Source organism: Parasteatoda tepidariorum, chromosome 11 (assembly GCF_982258835.1).
Source record: "Parasteatoda tepidariorum strain Cologne lab strain chromosome 11, Ptep-v5.0, whole genome shotgun sequence".
NCBI classification, from domain to species: Eukaryota; Metazoa; Arthropoda; class Arachnida; order Araneae; family Theridiidae; genus Parasteatoda; species Parasteatoda tepidariorum.
Genome location: NC_141765.1, coordinates 3,384,414 through 3,401,446, shown reverse-complemented (window position 1 = coordinate 3,401,446; position 17,033 = coordinate 3,384,414). Strand labels below are relative to the sequence as shown.

At 29.2% G+C, this 17,033-nt stretch overlaps 1 long non-coding RNA gene across 2 annotated transcripts in view; it reads left to right on the top strand.

Moving 5' to 3' along the window:
* Window positions 1-9,972, top strand: part of LOC139427076 (uncharacterized) — a 29,709-nt gene extending 19,737 nt beyond the window's left edge. Inside the window, exons 2-4 of one of the 2 annotated variants that reach the window (XR_015430409.1) lie at window positions 5,361-5,500; window positions 7,246-7,356; window positions 9,548-9,972. This is a non-coding gene — a long non-coding RNA (uncharacterized LOC139427076). The remainder of the gene's footprint in view (window positions 1-5,360; window positions 5,501-7,245; window positions 7,357-9,547) is intronic. The other variant, XR_011638244.2, reaches the window with a different exon arrangement.
* The last annotated feature ends 7,061 nt before the right edge of the window (window positions 9,973-17,033 follow it).

The window sequence follows — 17,033 nt, the reverse complement described above, 5'->3', positions numbered from 1 at the left end:
AGGGTCATTTAAGGATAAAATGGGGATTCTGTGTATTATTTCTACCTGTCCATTTCCTCCACTTACACCTCTTGTGATTTCATAATGTTCGATGTTTTCATTAGCACAATACGTTTCAAAGTCTTTTGAGGTAAAAGCTGTCAGTTAGGATTCTTCTCGGGTTACCAAAAATAATTTGTTGTGTTGTCAATCTTGTGATTGCTTTTTGTGCTGTTGTTGATTTGGTGGGGTAAAGTCACACGAACGTAGTAAATCCGTCTACTACAGTTAATATGCGCTTATAACTTTTATTAGTGGATGGCAAGGGATCTATATAATCTACATGATAAGTATCGAGGAGAATATTATCTTTTGGGATGGGGTTAAGAAATCCTTCTTCTTTCCCTAACTTTCTATTACATAAAATACACTTAACGCAATTAGCAATAATTTTCTCGGTTTTATCTCCACGTTTTTGAATATAGAACTCCTGCTTAAGTATTTCTTCGGTTTTATTAATACCGTAATGACCTTTGTTATTTACTTCACGAATAATTTCATTTTCGAGTGTTTGGGGAGCAATTAATAATTCTCGACCTTTTTCTATTCGATATAAAATTCCGTTTTTTATTAAGTATTCGTTATCGTCATTTGTTTCTACGTGTTCTTTTAATGATTTAATTAATTCGTATTTTTCCTAAGCGGCAGCGATTTTTGCTGTAACTTCACTAAGTGCTCGAGTAACCACTAACACTGTGTCTCTAGAAAGGGCATCCACATGGGACATATGATTTGAACCTTAATGCAAAATTTCATAGTCAAATTCTTCTAGTTGTAAAGCTCATCGCGCTATTTTGGGGGTTATTTCTTTTTTATTTATTGCTTGGGGAAACGCAGCGCAGTCTGTGCAAATTTTAAAATTTGTACCTAACAAGTACGACCTAAATTTTTTAATGCTTCTATTATGGCTAAAACTTCTAATTCATAGCTTGAAAGTTTTTCTTGTTGAGGTGAAGTTTTACGACTAAAATAATGTATGGGATGAAATTTTTCATCATCGCCCTGCTGCATTAAAATTGCTCCAAATCCTTTACTGCTATCATAAGTACACTATCCCTGACGAAAAATGTGTAAAACTGGTTTTTGACTCAAAATGTCTTTTAATTTCTGGAATGCTTCCATTTGTTCTTGACCAAAATAGAATTTCGCTTCCTTTCTTAACAAATCACTCAAGGGTTTTAAATTTTAGAATAGTTGTAAATAAATTTTCGGAAATAAGAAGTAAGTCCTAAAATACTTTGCACTTGTTTAACCGATTTAGGGATGGGGAAATTTCGAACAGCAGCGGTTTTAGAAGCAGACGGTTTTAAAGAAATAACCTCAAAACTCTATTTCGTTCATTAAAAATTCACATTTCTTAAAATTAAATTCAACTCCGCATTCTGACGCTACTTTAAACACACGTTTAAGTTTTTCGAGGTTTTCCTCTTGAGTTTCCGACGTTACAATTATATCATCGAAGCTATAATTTCAATGTATAATTTCAATGTCAAATCTTTAAACACCCTGTTTATATATCTTTGAAAAACATTTGGTGATGTACTGAATCCGAAAGGGGCCTTAAGAAATTCATATTGCGAATTATCTGTTGAGAATGCTAAATATTTCGTACATTCTGGTTTTGCGGGAACACTGAAGAACGTATCTCGGATATCAAGCTTACTATAACACGAAGCGTTTGACATAGAGTCCGTCACTGTCTCTATAAGGGATATCGGATGCTTAACTTCAACTAATTTTTTATTAAGTTTGCGAAAATTAATGCATAAATCGAAAATCACCGGAATTTTTTCGACAAACTACAATTGGAGAATTAAATTCTGAGCACGACTCTCTAAGTTGTATTTGTAAATCAACAAAGTCCTGTTCTATTTTTGCTAACCTACGCGGTTTCAAACTTATGGGTTGTTCACCTGTTAGTATTACATTTAATTCAACATCTGTGGTTTTTAATTGGATAGGGGAATAATTATTTATTAATTCTATCAGCTGAGGCTTTAAACACTGTTTCACATGACTCAAATCAATATCATTAATACTTAACGCATCTTCTAAATGCCCTAACGGAGTAGAAAAATGTTTTGCTTCAGATTTGCTTTGGGAAAAAGAGCCATAAATTGCCTGAAATGAGCATTCGGGTTTTAAAGTGGAACTTCTTCTTATTCTATTGTTTTGGGAAATTACGCAATATCAAACGAAGAAGGATTGTGATTGTTTATGTTACTCGGGAGCTGAAAAGCCATCCTATTAGTTTCAGTTTGGATTCGCGCATAATTTATGTGCCTAATACTTTCGACATTTACTTCCTGGTTGGATTTTGAGATCTGAATTTCGTTATTAAAGAAAGTAAAGTTCAAATTTTTTAATACATTAAAACCTAAAATTATTTCATTTGTCAAATTTTCCAATACATAAAAATCAACAGGTATTAATTTTTATCTAAGGTAATTTCACTATGAAAGAAACCTATTGGTTCTATTGGGTGATTTCCGTTAATTCCCGTTATTTCTACATTATGAAAACTTAAACTGGGGCTGTTAATTTTTTCATACAATTGTTTAGAAATAAGACATAGGTCACTCCCTGTATTTATTAAATATTGACATTCTTTACAAAGTATTTGAACTCTTTCAATGGGTTTGTTATTTTCAATTCTAGTGACATAAGAAACTTTGGTTTCGGTATTTAAATTAACGTTACAGTTCTTAGCGGTATGTCCAAATTGTGAACAAATTCTGCATTTGACATCCTCTCTTTTGTATTAACACTCAGTACTTTTGTGACTGTAGTTTAAACAGTTATAACACTTTAAATAATTAGAGTGATTAGCATTATGATTAGAATTACCAACATAAAATTGATCATTTCCTTGAACGTTTTGAGCATGAATGACTGGTGAATTAGGATTATTTCTAGAATCTCTAATGGGGAAATATACACGCGATGTATTCTTATTATCCCTAACTTATTATTCTTATTATCTTATTATCTGGTTTGTATATGAAATCTCGCACATATTTACTCGTTCTTTTTTAATATGGGATCACGCAGTTCCATAGTTATCGAATTTAGATGTCAGTTCTTGAACATCTTTTATTATCGGTAATTCATCTAACACATTGTCTCTAATTTCGTTCGGAATTTTGGTCTTGATTTGGTCAACGATCATTAAATTTTGAAGTTCACCAAAGGATTTAACTTCCATAGTTTTTAAATATTCTTCGAAATAAGTGGTAATTTTAAATTCGAAATTTCTCCAGATGTTGTAGTTTCTTTTTTTGCGTTACAAAATTTATTTTTTAGTTGTTCTGATGCCAACTTAAATCGGTTTAATAAAAGTTTCTTTACATAATCAAAATCATTAGAAAATTAATCGGGTTCACGTGCTATTAAATTAGCTATATTAAGAGGAAGTAATCCTACTAAAAAATTAACCCAATCTTCCTTTGGTATTTTAGCTCTACTTATTTGTATTTCGAACAATGACAAATAAATTGCAATATCTGAACCGCTTTCGTATTTATTAAGAAATCTTAGCATTTCTGTATTCGCTGTTTCCGCTTTAGGTAAATTAGTTGCTATTTTACTTTCAAATTCTAGTTTCTTTAAATTATATTCATGTTCTTCTTTTTCTAGCTTTTCATAATTCTCCCTTTCAAAAATTATTGTTGTTAAAAAATTTTTTCACTAGTTCCTCATCACAATTTTCCGATTCCGTGAACTAATTGTGGCACTTTTGCGTTTTCTGGTGCATTTAATTCTAGTTAGCAAAGTAAATTAATCAAGTCAATTTTTCAGGCTCTACTGAGACAGGCCATTTTAAAAATACTCACAGGTTTTGTAGAAGTCTCCTCGCAGTTTCGTTGAATCACGAATTCACAGTTCAGGTGCATCGGCCTCACAGCTTGGCTATAGCCCGGTTAGAGCCCACATAATTTTGTGGTGTTGTAGAGGAATAAACAGTTTTTTCGATGGTTGAAATATCTAATAATGAAATGAAATTTGAACAGTTTATAGAAAATATGAAATGTTTAGGAAAACATGGGCCGTTTGCCCTGTTATCATAAGCAAGAATATGGGCTGTCAGCCCCTTTTTCACAAACATCAGCCCCGGCTGGGCTATGGAGTTAAATCTTTCAGCAACAAACGAAGACTGTTTCTCTCGATTAAAAAAAGGAATGGTGGTGGAGCGGGGAAGTTGTGGCGCTGGAATGATGGTGGCAGAAGAAGGGATGAGAGGCAGTTCTTTTCCTCATTCTCCACACACACACATATAAATTAATTTCAATATTCATCTGTAATTATTATAAAATTTGGTATGAACTAATGCATGTAAGCTATTTTAACGCTATTTTTAACAACGTGAGAAATAACGATTTTTGGTCAATTTAGGAATTGGTAAAGGGGCGGTGTGAGCTTGGCTCTAGCTTTTATCCATCAATCTTCTTATAACCCTATATTGATTGTATAATCTGTACTGTGCCAAACCTATATGCCAAAGTATTTGGCGTTGTTTAAATAAAAACATTTCTAGGAAGCCATTTACTGGATTTTTGTTGCGTGGGGGATTTCATATTTTATCATCATGAAAATTTTAATTACAGGTAATTCTAATTAACTAAAGATTTATATAGCATTAGTGCATGTTTTGTAGCAGTATATAAAAAAATTACATGAAATTTAAAAAAGATTAGTGAGTTTTATTAAATTTCTGTACATACTGCGTTTTAGAATTTAAATTACATAGTTCGTTTATTTTTATATGTAAAATTTATGTATTTTAAGAAAATCGTAATAAAAAATTTTTTTTATCAAAGTTTTTCTCTGCTTTCTTAGAAATCCTTTGTTTGAACTGTCAAAAATGTGTGAAGCAGTTTAGTTATGAAATTTCATTTAGTTAAATTACATGATTTATATTTATTTTAGTGACATAATAAAAAGGTATATTTTTCTTCTAGGAAGTATATTGCTAGTTAAAATTTATTTTTTCCAAACAGCTTAGTATTGAATTTTTTTAAAAATAGTGAAGAGTTCTTTGATCATGTTTAAAATAATTTGTTTCAATTTTATAGTAAACTTATCCAAAAAAAATTCTAAACCGAAATCTGTGAGAAATTTGAAATTGAATTTTTTCATTTAATTAACTTCTCAAACTAATTGCATTTTCTATATCTATAATTGTATTTTTTCATTCTGAATGCCCTGAGATTTTTGACACTTAATGTTTAAGTTTAAATGGACAATGTAAAGCAAACCTTTCATATTTCTTCTGTCTCTTCATAAAATACTAACGAATAAAATACTTTTATTCTTTTTACTAGGTGATTCCCTGGTGAAGTAATTACTTAAATGTTGAATGAAAATAGGATATCGATGTTGTTTGCACACCCTAGAATCAATGTGGACAAATTAAGTGTGCAGTTGCCAAGGGGCGATTATGATTCTGTCTTAATTCATGTTGGTAAGTTAAAATCTAATTTTTTTGCATATTTAATGATTATGTATCTTATTTAAACTGCTTGTTGGCATTGTTTGTATCTTGTGTAACTATTCTAATTCAGATACTGAATTTTTCTTTTTTAATATTACTTATGGTTGTGCTATTAAATAATAATTTATTTTGCTTATCTTAAAAATAAAGGTACTAATGATGTGCAAATATGTACAATGTCCAACTTAAAAAAAACTGGCTTTTGTGGCTAATAGGGGAGATTTCGTATGGTGATCTGAGGTAGAATAAGTGCCAAGTCTTGGCAACTTCGGGACAGCCAGTCGCCAGGAACTAAAAAAAAAAACTCACAGAAGGGGACGAACTCGAAAGGTATAATTCGTAACTACCCCAGGCAACTATCTACATGTTTTTTTTCTAATTTGAAAGTTTAAAATCTATTTAGCACCTTGGCGATTGTAGTTGGCGCGCCAGATTACAATACGGAAATATTCCTGAGTTGTTGTTCTTGAACGAAGAGTTGAGAAATTTCTTTCGCTGCAAGATCAGAGTAAGCATCAACATTTTGTTAATTTTGAGAACGTCACTATAAAACGATTCAATGATGTAATGAAAACTTTATGAATTTTACTTGGGCTAATGTTCTGTTAATCAGCTTTATCTGCAGATGAATGTATTAGTTAAGATCGCATTCATTTAAACTGCCAGAGCCATATTCAACTGGCAGACATCTTTGAAGAATGCCTAGCGAAGTTGCTAAAAAGGATGTGTATTTATACACAACTTTATATTCTAATTTCATGAAAATCTTGTCTTGACATTTAGCCAGATCATCAGAACTCAGCCCATACTAACAAAAAAGAGTAGTCACAGAACTGCAACAGGCTTAGTATTCTGATGCTGTGAAGAAAAATATTCAGAATGTATTCAGTACAGAGTGTTTTTTTTTTCTAATATTCTTATTCGTACTACTTTACACAATGCAGAAAAATGTTAAGATGCAATGGAATATTTTATGACTGGTTCTGCCCTTGAGAGACAGAGGGAAGATAGTTTAGAGCATTGTCCCTGAATTATAAATACTCTTTCACTTTATATGCCTTTGGGAAAATATACTAAATGAATAATGAACTGTTTCAAAATAGCAATTGGTATATTGTTCAACACTAAAGATAAAAATTTTTCGATCGCACGGAGATTAATCTAATTCTCTTCTTAGTTAGCTTAAATGGAATGTAGATTCAACAGAAGCCAATACGAGTGTCTCAGTTAGTATCTTTCTCTATTATTACTATAGCGTTTTTTATTTTGATTATTAGAAGAATTGTATATTATTAGCAGTGTCATTTTACCTTAATTGTTGTGAGTTTTTTCCCAACTGTATTGTTATAGTACAATTTGTTTACTGTTAGTACAGCATTGTTTGCAAATTATTTAAAATAATTAAAGTCAGAATGAATTAATTATATTTTAATGTTTATCAGTATTTTGTCTTTAATCAAACCCTGGTTAAGAAAAAGACAGTGTCTCACCAGCTAGTATATTCCTCTTTTATTAGTAAAATTAATAATCTATTTATTTTTTTATATTGATTACTTTTCAAAAAATTCATTCCTTTTGTTTTATCAGTGGCATTTATTGCATTCTGAATAAAACTAATTTAATTTTTGATCTAGATACTAATAAGTTTAGAAAATTAATTTATGATTTTATTCCTGAAAAAGGTTTAAAAAACAATATTTAATCGACATTTACAGGCTCATCATTGAAAGTCAGCGTGGGTATATGGTACAGCGTGGGTACAACATGCACATTCCACTATCAGTCATGGACCTGTTCGCCTTTAAGGAGCCTGCGTGGCTAATAAAGTAACTTTTAAAAACAATGTTAAATGATATTTTGTGTAATATTTTTACTGTGAAGATAAAATATAAATTTAATAAACTTGTTTATCATAATTAATTTAGAATAAAAGTGCTCATTACATTTTCTAAAATGTTAAGAATTTTTTTAAGGTCATTTTTAAACAAAAATCCCAAGTTAATTTTATAAAATGAACAGTTTTGACAAATGGCTGCTTAAAGCACGGCAATCATATTAATAATTACGTGCGAAAATTAAATTTTACCCAGTTAATCAAAATCCTAACAAACAAAAACGGAAAACAAAAATACCATAAATTATAAGTCATAATTAAAAAACTACTATACTAATTTGGACAAAACAATACTATACTTTAATACGAAACAGAAAACAGAGCAAAACGGCCATTGTTTTAATAAAATAATAATAATTTCAAACTATTGAAGCTAAAATTTAAGTCTTTTTTCTCTCTGAATATGAAAATATTAGTTCCAAATTCCACTATTTTTAATAAACAAAATTTGCAAGTGTTTCATTTTATGTATTGAAATAAAAGAGAAATTTGAAAGATTTTAAAAATCAAATTAGTAAATAGAGAAAATAAACATAAGTTAACGAGCTTTGGTGGATAATATATTAATTATCCAATGACAGATAATGTATTTAAAATTCTCTGAATAACTTGGAAGTCGCTGATTTGTGATATTTTTTTCTCGGAAAATTAAGAATGTGAGAACTTTTCCTTCACATTCATCAAAGCTTTTCTTGACTCTTGAAACCCCTTCCCAACAAAACGAACCTTCATGTTTTTGTAACAAGAGAAATTATTAAAAGAGCTGTTTCAACAAGAAGTTTAAGCAATCAATTTTTTTGTCGTTGCACCTGCTTGTTCCTGTCATTAAAGTTAGTATAAACGCCAGTGAAAAAAATGCAAAAAGTGACATAGACTCAGGGCACCAAAACGAATATATTTCAAGCGAAAATAAGATTTTCTCATGGCGCTTACAAAAGAGATGACGCATTTCTCATCAGTGGGCAGTAACGAAGGGACTAAGGCTTACAGGCACCTGCAGTTCATAATAAAGAATATATATAATGTCAAACTCCTGTTTGGAATGTGAATATTTTTTTTTACTCATGTTCAGACCTTTTGAAGAAAAACCCCTTTGATATTTTCCACCGACTTCAAATGGTTTTAAAAGAGCTACCGTGTTTTCACAAAAGAAGCATTAGTAACTGACATTTTCAAAATTTCAGGAGATCTTTCATTAATTATTAAATTTAATAACTTGAATAAATTGCTCCTTTTCCTGTTTCAGCTCTCTTCTGATTTTCATCGCTACTATTTGTCCAAGTACGATGACAAATTGAAATTGCTATTTCTATGAATAATGATTGATAAATAGGATATGTATGGAAATTGTATAAAATTGTTTAAAGCAGCTCAATGTTTTATTAATAAATAACTCATCTATAAATTTATAATACATTGGTTATTAAAAAAAAAAGAATTGGTAAATTGGTTATTAAGAAAAAAAGAAAATAAATTTGTTAATAAAGCACTGGTAGAATTATTTTTTTAATAATGAATAGTGAGAAAAACTATACAGGTTACATTAAAATACGAGTAAGGAAACGTAATTTAATCAAAGAAACTTAGATAATTTCAGATGATTTGATGGGTGCCCATAAAAATCATCGTTTATAGTTTTAAATTTCATCCTAGTTGCGGTAACTTGCTTTCAGTTAAAAAAAAAAGGTAAAAAATAAATAATAAAAATTAAAATAAATAATAAAAAAAATTTCTTCTTTTTTTCCTTTGTATTTAAAAAATAGCAACCGATTGAGTAAAGAGAATCATTTTAAGTAAGAAAGAAATATCCATGCGAATCTTAGAAAAGTTATTGAATCAGATTAAATAAGTCTCCTACTGGTGGCTGAGTCAGCCAATCTGATATACTTCCCATACAAACTATAATCGAAGCTACTCGCCCTAAAATGCCCTCTGGTTTCCATAGCACCAGACTACCGCAGACTTAGTGGCGGGTAGAGTACCTATCTTAGACAAACAGTATGCAATCCTTTATTAGATTCACTATTTGAAGAGTTGTGTTTTTACCTACTTAACCATTGGTTGAAATCTTAACAAAGTATCTTGATTGCAATATTAATTTGAAGCAACTTGTTCTCTTCTAGCTTTTGCCTGGATTCTACTGATGATTCATATTTGTCCCGGTTAATAGTCTCACAGCATTGTCTGCTCAAAGCTTTTCTGTGAGATATGTTTACCAGGACCTGATGTTTCAACAATGGTGTATGCAGATTCTCATTTAGTTTGAAGAAAATCTCTGTGCCGTAACAAGATAACATTTCAGTCATTGATTTTCACTATGTATTAAATATAATTGTATATTTTTAAATTCATAAAAATAAATGAACTCTTTATTTTCCACCACGGTTGTCAGTTATTCATATAATTGAAGTCTTAAATTGGATTCTGACCCACTGCAGAATTTTTAGGAAACATGATTTCTATTTTTCCATCTAGAGAAATGCTTCTATTTTACAACTGACTAAGCAGACAATAGTTACAAAGAAGACCTTTAACTGCTCCTTTTCTCAGGACAGGATGTTGCCACTAGTTGTGATCACATCTGCACCTTATATAATTGCACCTGTAAGCACCTTCATAGAGTCAAGCTGGCTGCCATACTCTTTGTCTATATATTGTGTAGGAACAAAAAGAAATATACATGCTTCAAATTCTCAGATCCAATTTGATTTTGTTTTCTTCCTGTTTTATACTTTTTACATATGCTGTACTCTTATCACTAAAAAATGTCTTAACACCATGTCTTTTTCTGCATAAAAAGTCAAATATTTCATACGCGGCTCACTTCCAAACAATTTAACTAATATGCAGTTATTTAAATCTTAGCGAAACAGTTATTTATAATTGAAACTTATTTAATTTACAAAATCATTAATACATTTTTGAATATGAATCAAAAAAAGATTTTTCCAAACTAATTATTTTGAATTTTATATTTCAGTAAAATATATAATTCCGTAATCTAACAAATCTTTTTTATCAGCTGTTTGACTTTTTATTTTTAAAGAGAGAATACCAATATATATATATATATATATATATATATATATATATATATATATATATATATATATATATATATATAGATTCTTACTAGGAATTTAAAGGCCAGCGAAAAAAAAAAGAGGGACAGCGGTTAATAAAACTAAAGTAATTTTCTACGCTTCTCTTAAGCAAATTACTACCACTTTCCCATTAATTTTGCCTTTCATTGCAAAATAATTTTTTATTTTAATTATCGTTGTTTTTAAATTATTTACTTATACCGAAACACATTTTGACAGACGTAACAAATTAAATACGTGATTTCAGGTAACTTTAGAGATAATTTGGTGACATAGTGTTACTACGTAATTTTTTTTCACTGTTATTGTTGTTTACGTCGCACTAAAGCTGCTCAATAAATAAAGCTGCTCAATATTTGCAACCGTCTGGGAAACATTCCTGAAAATCATCTGAAGACATGCCATCACAATTTTGAACTCTACAGAGGTGAGGCTCCCTTCGCTTCGATAGACCGACGACATGCGCATGAAGTCTAGTACTTCGGTATAACATTTTAGCGAGAACCAATACCGCACACTCTCGGTCCCTTCACAGATTGATTCAAGTAGTTTTTTACCCGCACGCTGACAGCGGCCAGTGATGCTCGACTTCGGTGATCTACTGGGAACATGTCAACAAGCAGTCAATTGCGGAACAGTTGTTGATTGAAATTATGACATAGCGGGGAAAAAAATAAATAAAGTAGGCGCAATAACTCTTTTTTTTAATTATTAAATAGAGCTATAAAGTATTAATGATGTTATCTTTAAGATTTTTGAGGAAACTATGGCTAAGACTTAACCTGTGAACCCCGCTTAGAGGAATACCATCAGTTCCAGCCAAATTAATGCAATTAGGTTGGTTATTCGATTAAAAGGGGAGTGCAATATTCTATCTTAAATTTTAAATTTCGTTTTAATGGTATTTAATGCAAAGTATAGCGTTCTGATTAAATAAACTTATGATCAATATACAATCAATATCAATAATGATCAATATACAATCAATGATCAATAAACAATTTCGATTAATAGCATCTGTGTTAGTATCATAAAATATAAATGTCATTTAAAGTTACATAAAAATAAATCCTTATTAGTGAAAAGTATAATATAGGTACTGAAATATTATTTGATCCCTACCGAAAAAATGAGTATTTTAGTTTGGGATTTTTTAAAATATATCGTTTCCCAGATTCATTGTTTTTATCCCCCTGATTAATCCAAATCCATCCTTTTCTCGCTCAACTTGCAACTAACTTAGAGTTATTCACCGGATAAAGCAATAATTAGTCTTACTTAAGAGAAAGACACACTGTATACTGATGTGTTATGTTTTTTGAAACTTTTTCTTATCGAAGCTAATAGCGCACCAGGAGGGGACCACAAGTCTTGACTACAAAACAAATCACTCTGCACCTTCTTTTTTTACATTCTAAATGATGTGTAAGTGAAGTATAGTTCGTCTAAAGTAAGAACTCCCCTAGACATTCGTCTGAACCCGTGACTATGACAACGAGGTATAACTATTTCAAATAAGGGTGTGGGTCACTATTTAGGACAGGTTTTGTCTCGGGTGGGCGAGAGAAAGGGAATCTTTTTCTTCGCATTGCCCTAAAGTGAAGAGAAGCTACCCTCCCTGAAAAGGGATTTTCTTGTTTCCTTAGCAGCAGACTGCCTCAGACTATGTGTCGGGGGGAGTTCTTAAAGTAGACAAACTATAAGTCAAAGAGGGGAAAAACACTCTTCGCTCACTTAAATGTATAACTAGCAGCAAGATTTGATTTTTTTTCAATTTTACCCCTGACATCTGCTTAGACCAACTAATGAACAGGAAGACCCTTTTGAAATGATCACCTATTGTATCCTTATCTTAACTGAAACCGATGGTTAAGGGTTTTGTATAACCTAGGTACATGTTCAGGGCTTGGAGGAAAGAAAAAAAAAGAAAGGAAAAACAAGTGAGTGCGAGAAAAAAGGCCATATAGCCTCTAACATAATTGGACATAAATAGGAGAACAGTTTTTAAGTTATCCTGAGTTAAAGCTAATTTTTTTTCCTTCGCCGCAATTTAGTTAAGCTTTTGCAGGGACTCTCTCCCCCTCCCTGTAAATATATATATATATATATATATATATATATATATATATATATATATATATATATATATATATATATATATATATATATATATATATATATATATATATATATATATATATATATATATATAAGCTCAAAATGAAGATAAAACAAAAGAAAATTATAGACATATAAGAAAAGGGGGGGAATAATAAATGAAAAAAAATATGTACTGATTAAAAAAAAAGAAAAAAAAGGACGAAATTTTTCTTAAAAAAACCGGAAAATAAAAGATATAATCTCTTCATCAGCCCACACGATTATATCCGCAAAAAAGAGTGCTTTCTGATGTTGCATCAATATAGCCAAGCAAAATATATTAATACAATAGAGTGAGGAGCACTCAAAAATAATTTTTTGTCAAAAATTACAACAAATAAAATAGAACACAATAAGTAAAAATAACACGTAAAAACAGAAAATAAAATAAAATAAAAAGAAAAAACAGTATAAAACAAAGACTATAAAGCAAGTAGCGAAATCAGATGTACTTACATAAACGGGAAATTTTTCAAGAGTGATTTAAAAATATTTTCGCAACTAGATTGCCAGATTACAAAATATGAAAACAAAAGCGTAAATTGAGTGTAACTAGAGGAATTTAAAGAGCCGTTCTTACTGCATTGCTGAACTGATTTGTTTTGCTGTGCATTGATTTGTTAGTTACCAAGGATGGGCCCGAAATGGATGTGCGCAAGGTAATATTATACTGGATAACTTTGAAAGTTGACCATAAATAATTTCAGAAAATAAATAAATATTTATTTAAGAAAAAATATAAAATAGAAAACAGAAACATAAATTGCCTGTTTGGCAAATAATTTCATACACGAATTTGCTCGAAATGGATTTGCACATGGAAAAATTATATAAATTATGAAAGAAAAAAATTTTAGTAGATAATTTTAACACGGATTTGCCCGAAAATGATTTGTACATGGAAAAATTAATAAAGAAATTTTTAGTAAATAATTTTACCCACGGATTTGCCCGAAATGGATTTGCACATGGAAAAAGTATAAAAATTAACAAAGAAAAATTATTTTTGTAGATAATTTTAGCCACGGATTTTCCCGAAATGGATTTGCACATGGAATAATTGTATAAATTAATAAAGAAATTTTTAGTTAATAATTTTACCCACGGAAAAATTATAAAGATAAAGAAAGAAAAATTTTTTAGTAGATAATTTCAGCCACGGATTGGCCTGAAAAGGATTTGCACATTGAAAAATTATAAAAATTAGCAAAGGAAATTTTTAGTAAAGGAATTTTTTAGTAAATAATTTTGACCACGGATTTGCCCGAAATGGATTTGCACTTGGAAAAATTATACAAATTAACAAAGAAATTATTTAGTAAATAATTTTGGCAACGGATTTTCCCGAAATGGATTTGCACATGGGAAAATTATATAAATTAACAAAGTAAATGTTTAGTAAATATATCCACAAAATATACGATTAATTCAAAGATTTCATGTAAAATTTTATTACTTTAGTTGGGTATCCAATCTCTTTTATCAAATTTTGAAGGAGTTTATCGATTTGTCTTTTGGAAAAATAAATATTACTACATATTATTTTAATTCTGTTCATTTCTTTAAAAGTGGTATTTAAATAGATGCTCCTAGAAACATTAGAATTCCAAGTAATTAGTTTATTAATATAAAAGTTAAAATCATTTCTTTATCGTAAAATCAACAAAGCAGATATTTTCACCTTTTATAATACCCAAATCCAAAAAATTGAAATTAATATCACCATCATGATTACGAAGCAAGATTAATTTTTCAGGGTAAATATTATTTAATAAAATCGTAAAATCTTGAAAATTAAAGATAATTAAGTGATCAATATATCTAAAAACAAATTTAATACTAAGAGTATAATTTTTTTTCATAATAGTGCGAAAGTAAGTTAGCTAAGAGAGATGAATAATTAGATCCTTGTGGTATTCCATCAATTTGAAGAAAAATATCCTTTCCATTGTAAAGATAATTATTAAAAAGACAAAAATTAATCTGAATTTCGCAATAATCAAAATCGCAACAAAGGATATTTTTAAAATCACAGTAACAATTCAAAAGGACATCTTTTAGTTTAGAAAAGGGATTGCTATTGAAAAGATCCCGGAAATCAAAAGTCGCAATAGAATTAATTTTATTATGTTTAATGATATCTGAAATCGGTTGATTATTAGTGATAATCCAAGAGAAACCTTCTTTAGAAATATTGCTCATAATTTTGTTTAAGTAGTTAGAGAAAATGGTGCCAGGTTTAGTTAGATAAGTATTAGATCTACATGTGATAGTTCTAAATTTTACAGGAATTTTATGAAATTAAGGACTGATAATTAAGTAAGGAAATTGTATATTGCTAATTTTAATTTTTAATCTCTTATAAAAAGCTAAAATTCTTTTAATGACAATATTATTATTGAATTCACTAAGTTTAAAATTTTTCCTACATTTAAATTCCGTATTTAAAAGTTCAGTATAGAATTTTTTACAGAATATAGCATAATTATTGTTAGCTTTGTCTATGGGAGTAATTAAAAATTTTTTTTGAAGTTGCTTAATTGATTGAACAATATTAGAAAAATTTGTTAGATTGTTACTTTTATTTAAATTATCCTTATTATTGAAATCAAAGTTTTTAAAGTAATAATAAACACCCCATTTCCATTCTGTTAGCATACCTAAAAGTAAAGAGAATCTATCTGATATCTTTAAACAAAAACTATTGAGATCATTAAGAAAAGTATTTTAGAATTTTATTGATTGATATATGGTAAATAGGTCTAAATTTTGTGCCTTTTATCTTTAAATTCCTAAGTACCAAGTTTTCCATAATATTTAAATTACCAGTAATAATATGCTTATGATGTTTATCAACAAAATCAAAATATTTCTCTTCCTCACAGTGACATTCATAATCGGATATATTAATACTCCCTAAATGTTTGCTTATATCATTATAACTTAATATAGTTCTACCAAGAGATTTATTATATTTAAAACTTTTTATTATGTTAAAATCTCTTAATGGAAATAAAGCTTTAAAATTTTCAGAAGTGTTGCGAAATTTCTTCTTATCGAAAATAGGATTTTGAAAGTTAATAACGAAATATAAATTATCTAAACTTTTCTTTTTATTTGGCGAAATTTTGCCCATTTTGGCTTTTATAAGATCGAAACAAAGAATCTTGAAATGTAAATTAATAAAAGAAAAGTTAGTAATAAGATCCTAGAACTTATATACATCATAATTCTTAAGGGAGAAGACAAAATCTTAATTTACCCAATAAGCCAATTAAAGACTTTGTCTTCTACCTTAAGAACTATGATGATATAAGTTCTACGATCGATTATGTAGTAATATTTATTTATCCAAAAAACAAATCGATAAACTCTTTCAAAATTTGATAAGAAACAATGGATACCTAACCAAAGTAATAAAATTCTATATAAAATCATTGAATTAATCCTATATTTTTGTGGATATATTTACTAAAAATTTTCTTTGTTAATTTATATAATTTTCCCATGTGCATTTCGGGTAAATCCATTGCCAAACTGATTTATTAAATAATTTCTTTGGTAATTTGGATAATTTTTCCATGTGCAAATCCATTTCGGGCAAATACGTGGTCAAAATTATTTTCTGAAAAATTTCCTTTGCTAATTTATATAATTTTTCCATGTGCCAATTATCTACTCAATTTTTCCTATTATCTACTAAAAAAATTTTTCTTTGCTAATTTTTATAATTCTTCCGTGGGTAAACTTATTTACTAAAAATTTCTTTATTAATTTATACAATTTTTCCATTTGAAAATCCTTTTCGGTCAAATCCGTGAGCAAAATTATTTACTAAAAATTTCTTTATTAATTTTTCCATGTGCGAATTATCCAGTATAATATTACCTTGTGCACATCCATTTCGGGGCTATCCTTGGTAACAAACAAATCAATGCACAGCACAACAAATCACTTCAGCAATGCAGTAAGAACGGCACTTTAAATTCCTCTAATTACACTTAATTTGATCTTGTCGCGAAAATATTTTTAAATCATTCTTGAACAATTTCCCGTTTATGCAAGTACATCTGATTTCGCTACTCGCTTTAGATTTTTTGTTTCATACTGTTTTTTCTCTTTATTTTATTTTATTTTCTGTTTTTACGTGTTATATTTACTTATTGTGTACTATTTTATTTGTTGTAATTTTTGTAAAAATTTTTTTTTGAGTGCTCCTCACACTATTGTATTAATATATTTTGCTTTGGCCATATTGATACAATATCAGAAAGCACTCTTATTTGCGGATATAATCGTGTGGGCGGATGAGAAGATTATATCTTTCATTTTCCGGTTTTTCTAA